Source organism: Delphinus delphis, chromosome X (genome assembly GCF_949987515.2).
Source record: "Delphinus delphis chromosome X, mDelDel1.2, whole genome shotgun sequence".
NCBI lineage: Eukaryota > Metazoa > Chordata > Mammalia > Artiodactyla > Delphinidae > Delphinus > Delphinus delphis.
The window spans coordinates 41,297,556-41,307,528 of NC_082704.1; positions in this window are offsets into that span (position 1 = coordinate 41,297,556).

Here is a 9,973-nt window from a genome sequence, read left to right on the forward strand (position 1 = left end):
TAACGTCACATTCATTGTTTTTGTAATGGGGAAATGGCGTCAAGCCATTTTCGTTTGACATTTACAAATTAGGTTGTAAAAATAACAAAAGACTCATCCATTTGTTGACGTTATTTTGTGCCACATTAAGAATGTTTTCGAATTGCTATAAATTATTTCACAGCTTTCAAAACAGACTGGTAATTATTAACATTTTAAATATAAAATTTTCCTGAACAAAACCAATAGGTTTTCAATGTGACCTATAAATTCATCTTTGGAAAGACCAATCTTGGCAATTTTACACAAGCGATTTACAACTTTTCGAAGTTCTGGTTGAATTTATTGATGATCTTGTGTCAGGTGTCTGAGAACTTCTTCATAGATGACTCCTGGGTGATGGAATGGAGACCCCACTCCTGATGAACCCAGCGCCTGAAAACTAGTGACTTCCCAGATTAACCTGTTTTCCACTCAAGGAGTTTTATTGGGATTTTACATAAGCGTGTGATCAAATCAGTCTCATCACACCCAGGAAAGGACCAACTGTGCTATCCCACTAATGGAAATGAAGCTTAACAGGTGGATTTTCATTAGATCATGACACTGGTGAGATATCTCCACTATCTGCCATTCATGCACTGTATGTCCCCATAGCAGCTGGGACCTAACCCTAACCCTAGCAGCGGGGGCATACAGTGTTCAGCATCTTTCAGTAGAGATAGGGGGTAAGGTCTGTGGCTGACTATGGATCTGTGGGCAATACTCCTGAAATCCATGTCATTTTTCTCTCACGAAAACCAGTTTACAGGATCCCAAGCAGTCGCCAGGGGGAAGTCCCTGCCTTCTGTTACAGTTTCACTGCACCACCCATACAAACCCCTCAGAATAATCCCAGAACTCAGGGACAAAGTATGCATAACTTAGTCCCCAGACATCCAGCTGCCCCTGCTGGGGAGTCATACTCTAAATATAGACCCTTCAGGCAGCCTCTTTCTTAGGTTGAAATCTGACACCCCAGCAGGAAGCTCCCTGCCTGAGGGGCCCCTGTGTGGGGGAGGCCCCTCTAGGAGGTGAAACAGGAAGCCCAGAGTGCCTTAGACCCTTACTAATGGCTTTTCAGAACTCAATCGACTGTGACCAATTTATGTTCCTCATCAGAGGGAAACATTTAGAAATTGATTATGAAGACATTTAAAATTTTAGTAAACTTAAAAACACAAACTCATGAGGATAGGATGTCAAACAGCTTATTTGTAATAATCTAAAAACTCTTACAAATCATTAATAAAATGGTAAGCCAATAGAAAGCATGCCAAAGATGCAAATGGATTTGTTTGCAGAAAAGAAATACCAATGACGGATAAACATATGAAGAAAAGCTCAACTTCAAAGAAATGCAGATCGAAACAACTATGTGTTGCCATGTTTCATTTAGGAGTGCCAAAATTTAGAAATTTGATAATGTTATTGACTGGTTTATGGGGAAATGGGCACTCCCACGCTCTGTTGGAAGCAGATACTGTGATGCAACAGTTTTACAGAGAGCTATTTGGCAAAATCTATTATATGATAAATATAATATCCCACAAATTCTTTGACTGAGCAATTCTATTCCTAGGAGTTTAGCCAGCCTGATACTTACACAGTTTCACAAAGATTCATATACTAGGATATCTATTGCAGTGCTTGCAAAGGTTAAAACAACCGAAGCAACATAAAAAGTCCATCAATAGGGAAAACATTAAATAAATTAGGTTAAATTTATGCAATACGGCTGATAAAAAGATTTAGATCTACGTATCCTGATGGAAAGATACTTAAGGTATTTTACTGTTTGCTTATTTTCTATTAAACTATTTGTTTATTTGTAATTGCATGGAAATTCTGCAAGAATACATTCTAGTATAAGATTCAAACCCAGAAAAAGCACTAGTACAGCTTTAACACCACTGTCCTCATCAAAGCACAGTTACCTCCCCTTTTTATAAATTTTCTGTGTTAAATGCTTTTCTATACATTACACATACATGTCTTATTAAAATATATAAATGGGTCTCTTCAATAAGTGGTGCTGGAGCTTGCCTGGTGGCACAGTGGTTAAGAATCCGCCTTTTAATGCAGGGGACACGGGTTCGAGCCCTGGTCCGGGAAGATCCCACATGCTGCGGAGCAACTAAACCCGTGTGCCATAACTACTGAGCCTGCACTCTAGAGCCCTCAAGCCACAACTACTGAAGCCCGCGTGCCTAGAGCCCGTGCTCCTCAACAAAAGAAGCCACTGCAATGAGAAGCCCGCACACCACAACGAAGAGTAGCCCCTGCTCGCCACAATTAGAGAAAGCCCACGCACAGCAACGCAGACCCAACACAGCCAAAAATAAATTAATTAATTAACTAATTTTTTTAAAAAGTGGTGCTGGAAAAACTGGACAGCTACATGTAAAAGAATGAAATTAGAACATTCTCTAACACCATATACAAAAATAAACTCAAAATGGATTAAAGACCTAAATGTAAGACTGGATACTATAAAACTCCTAGAGGAAAACATAAGCAGAACACTCTTTGACATAAATCACAGCAATATTTTTTTGGATCCGTCTCCTAAAGTAAGTCTTGATTTCCAATATTCATTCCCTCTAAAAGCAAATCATAATTTTTTACCACTGAATTTGAATTTCAGACAAAATGGATCATATAAGTTATCAAAATTGGCTCAAGAAGTAGAAAACCTGAATAGACCAATGAAGGTGATAGCCTGTTCAATAACCAATGAAGGTGATAGCCTGTTCAATAACCAATGAAGGTGATAGCCTGTTCCACATCGCCTCCTTCAGAGGAACCATTGCCTCTTTCCACGTTCCTAGCTAAAAGTAAAAGCTTTACTTTTTAAACTTTTCCACTAAAAATACAAGCCAAAGTTGTAAGATTTCTAGCAGAAAACATAGAGGAACATATTCATTACCTTGGAGTAGGCAAAGATGTCTTGGACAGGATACAAGAAGCATTAATAATAAAAGAGAAAGGTAGACTTTATCAAAATATAAATTTTCTGTTCATCTGTACACATTATTAACAAAATGAATATGCAAGCCACAGACTTGGAAAAAATTATATATGCAGTTCATATATCTGACAAAGGACTTTTATCCAGCATATGTAAAGACATACAAATGAACAATCAAAAGGAGAACCCAACGTAAAATTGGGCACAAACTTAAATGGACACTTCACAAAAGAAGATACCCAATCCTCAACATCTTTAGTAATCAGGGAAATGCAAATTGAAACCACAATGAGATATCACCACACACCCACTAGAACGGCTAAAGCCAAAGACTAACAACACCAAATGTTGGTGAGAATGGAGAAACCAGAACTCTAATATATTGCCATTAGGGGTGTAAAATGGTACAAGCACTTTGGAGAACTTTTCTGCAGTTTCTTACAAAGTTTAATGTTCACTTACCCTACAAACTAACAGTTTCACTTCTGAGTATTTAGTAAAGAAAAATGAAAACATATGTCCACGCAAAGACTTGCACATGAATGTTTATATTAGCTTAATTCATAATAGGCTAAAACAGAAAATGACAGGAGAAAGGATAAACAAATTGTTGTATGTATATACAATAGAATACCACTCAGTAATAAAAAGTAATGAAATACCGATACATGCAACAAGATGGATAAATCTGAAAAGCAGTATGCTGAATGAAAGAAGCCAGACACAAAGGAGTACTATAGCATTCCATTTATATGAAACAGAGAACAAACAAAACTAATCTGTGATGATAAAAATGAGAAAGTGGTTGTCTGGGAGATAGAGGGGAATTAACTGGAAAGAGGTACAAGGGATCTTTCTGGCGTGATGGAAATATTCTGTATCTTGGTTTGTGTGGTAGTTACATGGTTATACACAATTGTTAAAACTCTAAAAACTGAACATTTAAGATACGTGTGATATATTGCATATAAACTATACCTCAGTACACACCAATTTCTTCCCCAGAGAGGGTTGCCTTATTAGTTTGGGTATAGCACAACAGACCTTTTTCTATGAATTAAGTACACATATGTGTACCTACAGAAATACTGTTGGGGGGCATCATATTGTACATATGTTTCACAACTTGATGGGTTTTGCTCATCAATGTATCTTGGAGCTCTTTACATGTCAGTAAATGTGGATCTTTTTAACTGTTGTATTGTATTCCATAGTGTGGCTATAGCATGGTTATTTACCTATTCCTCTACTGATGGACATTTATGTTTTCTTTAATTTTGAATAATATTAAACAATACTACAAAACTTATCTTTGAAAATTTTGCCAATTGGAAAACTGAGAAGTGGTATAGCAGTGTTGTAGATTACATTTTGCTTTTAAGTAGTGAGGTTGTGCATTTGTTCACATGTGTGTTGGACGTACATAGCTCTATGAATTGCCTGCTCACATCCTTTTTCTATTTTTCTGTTGTATTATCTTTATCTTATTGTCTTTGCAGAAGAGCTGTATTTAGTGTGGATAGAACTTGTTTCTCTCTTTATTATGTTACAAATATTTTCTCCCACTTTGTAGCTTGTTTTGATATTGTTTATGTTGTCTTTCCACGTACTGAAGGTTTTCAATTTTGATGTGATCAAATGAACTGTTTTTTTCATTTATGGAATTTTTAATTTTAAAATGAATAATTACATAGTTATTGACTATATTCCCCACACTGTACATTTCATAACTGTGACTCATTTATTTTGCACCTGGAAGTTTTTACCTCTTAATCTCCCTGACCTACTTTCCTCCACCCACCCTCCTTTCTTCTGGCAACAACCTCTGTATCTATAACTTTGTTTCTGTTTTCTTATGTTTGTTCATTTGTTTAGTTTTTCAGATTCTACATGTAAGTGAAATCATACAGTACTTGTTTTTCTCTGACTTATTTCACTTAGCATAATACCCTCTAGGTCCATCCATGTTGTCACAAATGGCAAGATTTCATTCTTTTTAATGACTGAGTAATATTCCATCATATATATGTGTATATATATATATATATATATATATATATATATATATATATATATGCCACATCTTCTTTTTTCCATTCATCACTTAGGTTACTTCCATATCTTGGCTACTATAACTAATGCTGCAATGAACATAGGGGTGCATATGTCTTTTACTGTTTTTGTTTTCTTTGGATAAATACCCAGGAGTGGAATTGCTGGATCATATGATAGTTCTACTTTTAATTTTTTGAGGAACCTCCATAATATTTTCCATAGTGGCTGCACCAATTTACAATCCTACCAACAGTGCATGAGGGTTACCTTTCCTCCACATCCTCCTCAACACTTGGTATTTCCTGTCTTTTTGATAATAACCATCCTAATGAGTATAAGGTGATATCTCATTGTGGTTTCGATTGCATTTCCCTGATGATTAGTGATGGTGAGCACCATTTAATGTGCCCGTTGGTCATCTGTATGTCTTCTTTGGGAAAAGAATGCATATTCAAATCCTCTGCCCATTTTTTAATCGAGTTGTATGTTTGATGTTGAGTTGTAGGGGTTCTTTGTAAATTTTGGATATGAACACCTTGTCTACATACCATTTGCAAATATCTTCTCCCATTCAGTAGGTGGCCTTTTTGTATTGTTGATTGTTTCCTTTGCTCTGCGAAAGCTTTTTCATTTGATTTGGTCCCATTTGTTTATTTTTGCTTTTGTTTCCCTTGCCTGAAGAGACATATCCATAAAAATATTACTAATATGGATGTCAAAGAGCTTACTGCCTATGTTTTCTTCTAGAAGTTTTATGGTTTCAGATCTTATATTTAAGTCTTTTAATCCATTTTGAATTTATTTTTGTGTGTGGTGTGAGAGAGTCATTTATGGATTTTTTTCCTCCCCAGCTAAAGTTTATGAAAAATAGTATAATACTATTATAAGTTTTAAAAATCCATTTGGAACTTAATAACTGGCATGAGATAATTCTCTGATATTTTTTTTTCCAAATGGATATCCAACTTCCCAAAAGCATCTATTGAAGAATCTATCCTTCCTCCCACTGTTTTGAAGTAGAACTTTTACCAGATATTTAATGCCCATATGTACTTGGATCTATAAGAGGGTATATTGGTTAAAGGCAAGAATCTTATTGTACATACTATTCTGTGCTGTTTTTCCTCAAATTAATTTATAAATTTAGTACTATCCAGTCAAACCAGTTCTTTTTTAAAATAACACCTGAAGTAACAGTTTGAACTGAAACAGAATTTCTTAAATTTTCTAAAGCTGCTGGACTGAGCAAAACTAAGACTGAGCAAAACTAAGGCAGAGCATTCTTGGGAGAAATCAGTTGCACTAGAGGAAGGGAATTAAGCATTTGCCTACCTTTCCAGTAAGATCTATATTTCAAGTAACCAAATAGCCCTGTTAATGAAGGAAAACACTTTCTTTCAGATTAGAAGAACATTAACTAATAAGCATATAAGAATGATAGGTTTCAAAAATCATCATTTTGTGATCCCCAATGAAATAATTGATTTAGGCAAGGATTATCAATACATGCCTAAATCATCAGATGCCAGTCATAAGGGGAAAAACATAACTTTAGAAAATAGGAATTATATCATCACCAGCTTAACCTAGTTTAATTTAATTGAGTTTTTTCCCCTAGCTGCTTGAGATAGATGTTTTGATGGTTTATTTCCAGCCTTTATTAATTTCACAGGTTTGTTTGCTCAGGTTTATCAAAGTAAAATTTACACACAGTAAAATTCAGTTATTTTAGATGTAAAGTTTTATGAGTTTTGACAAATGTATGCAGTCATGTAACTACCATCACAATCAAGATATAGAATATTTTCATCACCCTAAAAATTTCCTTTGTGCCCTTTATAGCCAATTCTCTCTCCCCAACCTCAGCCTCTGGAAACCACTGATCTGATTTCTGTTCTTGCAGTTTTGCTTTCTTCAGAAAGCCATATAAGTGAAATAAGCCTTTTGTGTCTGAGTTTCTAAGATAGTGCTTTTGAGCTTTATATATGTTTTTACTTGTATTAATAGTTCAGTCTTTTCTATGGCTTAGCATTGCACTGTATATATGTAGCACAATCTGTTTTCCATTCACCAGTTGATGAACATTTGAGTTGCTTCCAAGTTGAGCCCATTACCAATGAAGCTGCTATAAATGTTTTCATACAAATCTTTGTTTACTCCTCCCTGGGTATATACTTAGGAGTGGGATCATTGATTTTCTATTAAAAAACTGTTTTACCAAAGTGGCTGTGCTATTTTACATTCCCACCAGAATTATGTGACAGTTCCAGTTGCTCAAATCCTCACCTGTACTCGGTTTTGTCATTTTGTAACTGAACAAAATTTGGGTCTGCTCACCTGCATGCAGTAAAGTCAATCTACTCACTCCCAATTGTGGTGAAGGAAAGTGCAGCGTTTATTGCAAGATGCCAAGCAAGGAATCGAGGTAGCTAATGCTCAAAAGACCCAAACTCCCCGATGTATTTCAGGGAAAGATTTTTAAAGACAGGGTGAGGAAGAGGGTTGCAGGATGCGCGATCAGCTCGTGGACATTCTTCTTATTGGTTGGTGATGAGGTAATCAGGAGTCAACATCATCAGCCTTCTGGTTCCCACCGATCTGGGGTCTACATGCTTGCAGGCAGCATGCAGTTTTCTCCCACCTGGTAGGGGTTTCAATATCTGCAAAACAGCTCAAAAGTTGTGGCTCAGAATATTATCTACATTCCTTGAGGAGGAACTAAAGGTCCTTGACTTTGTGTAATGGCTAAACTATTATTATTTTGTCTTGTTTGACTGTTTTCCTTTGTTTCTGAAGTTTCTCACTTTTCTGATTACATTTATTCTTTGGAACTTGGGGAAGGCCTAGGAGGCTAAAGTTTTTCTACAAACAAGATATGGAGGTGTGGGGCATGTCCTGGGGAGGCCCCATAGGGTCCTGCTCCATTACAATTTTTTAAAGTCATTGTAATAGGTATGGCTATTCTAATTTTTTGCCCACAATTTTAAATTGGGTTGTTTTTTCTTATTATTGACATGTAAGAGTTCTTTATATATTCTGGATACAAGCCAGAATTATATTAGCTATGTTGACTTGAAAATATTTTATCCCAGTCTATGATTTGGCTTTTCATTTTCTTAACAGCCTCTTACAAACAGCAGTAATTTTTAATTTTGATAAATCCAATTTATTTTTTCATTATGGTTTGTACTCTTTGTCCTAGAGAAAATTTTTACCTGACCCAAGATTACAAAGGTTTTCTATTACGTTTTCTTCTAGACATTTTATAGTTTTAGCCCTTACATTTAGGTAGATGATACATTTTGAGTTAATTTTTGTGTAAAGTGTGAGGTTTATTTTTTTTTCCATATGGCTTGCCAATTGTTTCAGCATCATTTGTTAAAAAGACTACTCTTTTTCCACTAAATTACCTTGGCACCTTTGCTAAAAATCAACTGACCACATGTGTGGGTCTGTTTCTGGACTCTTTATTCAGTTTTTTTGATCTATAAACCTATCCTTTCACCAAAACCACATTCTTTTGATGACTATACTTAAGTCTCAAAATCAGGTAGTGTGAGACCTCCAATTTTGTTCTTTTTCTAAGCTGTTTTGGCTATCCTAGGCCCTTTGTTTTTTCTGTATAAATTTTTAAATCAGCTTGTCAATTTCTAATCCAAGAAAAGGTCTCCTGAGATTTTGCACCCCACAAATTCTAATATGTCACAATTTCATTAATGCTCAGTTCAAAATACTTTCTAGTTTCCATTTTTATATCTTCTTTGACACACACATAGGTTATTTAGAAATGTATTACTTAATTTCAAAACATGTAACAATTCCCAATTTATTTTTAATTGATTTCTAGCTTAATTTCACAATGGTCAGAGAACATATTTTGTGTTATTTCAATCTTTAGAGTTTGTCAGGACTTTTTTTATGTCCTTCACATAGTCAGATTTTGTAGATGTTCCATCCGTACCTAGAAAGAAAGTGTATTCTGCTGTATTAGAGTATGGAGTTCTATATTTGTTGATTATGTTAAGATTATTAATTGTGCTATTCAAATATTTTGTATTCTTATTGATTTTTGTCTGATTTTATACTGAGAGAAGTCTGTTCAAAATCTCCCATGACAATTCTGCCATGGAACTATACAATAATGATAATGAACAAATTGAAACTGTATGCAACCACATGGATGAATCTCACAAATATAAAGTTGAGTGAAAAGAAGGCAGACACAACATAGCATGGAGTGGATGATTCTATTTAGATAAAATTCAAAAACAGGCAAAACTACTCTATGTTTTTAGAAGTCTGAATAATGGTTATTCTTGGTAGGGAGAGAGGGTTTAGTGACTAGAGGGGGATAACATTGGGGCTTCCGGGGTGCTGGTAATGTTCTCTTTCCTGATCTGGGTTCTGGCCACACAAATATCTTCATTTTGTGAAAATTTATCAAGGTGTACATTTATGGTTTGTGCACTTTTCTGTCTGTTACATCTCCTAAAGCTTACTTTAAAAAAAAATAGTCAACCTCACCAGTGATTAAATTCTGCAAATTCAAACAACAGTGAAATATTATGTTTTCTCACCAGAATTATAATTCTCTGTATTTGTATACAGGTAGACAAATGAATACTCCTTTGCATAATTGTCTGGAGTATAAACTAGTACAATTTTTTGAATGAATATGTGTATTAGAAAGTTTTTAAAATGTGTATACCTTTGAACCCAAGAATTTAATTTCTGGAACAGCATCCCAAAGAAATGAGAAAACAAATGCACAAACATGTATTCATAAAGATGCTCATTGCAGAGTTATTTATAATTCTATGATTCTAAACAACTTGAATATCCAGTAGGGGATAGGTTAAAGAAATCATGATACTTTCATATAATAGAGTACAGTGTAGTCTTTAAAAACTATAACAGAACTAAAATTTT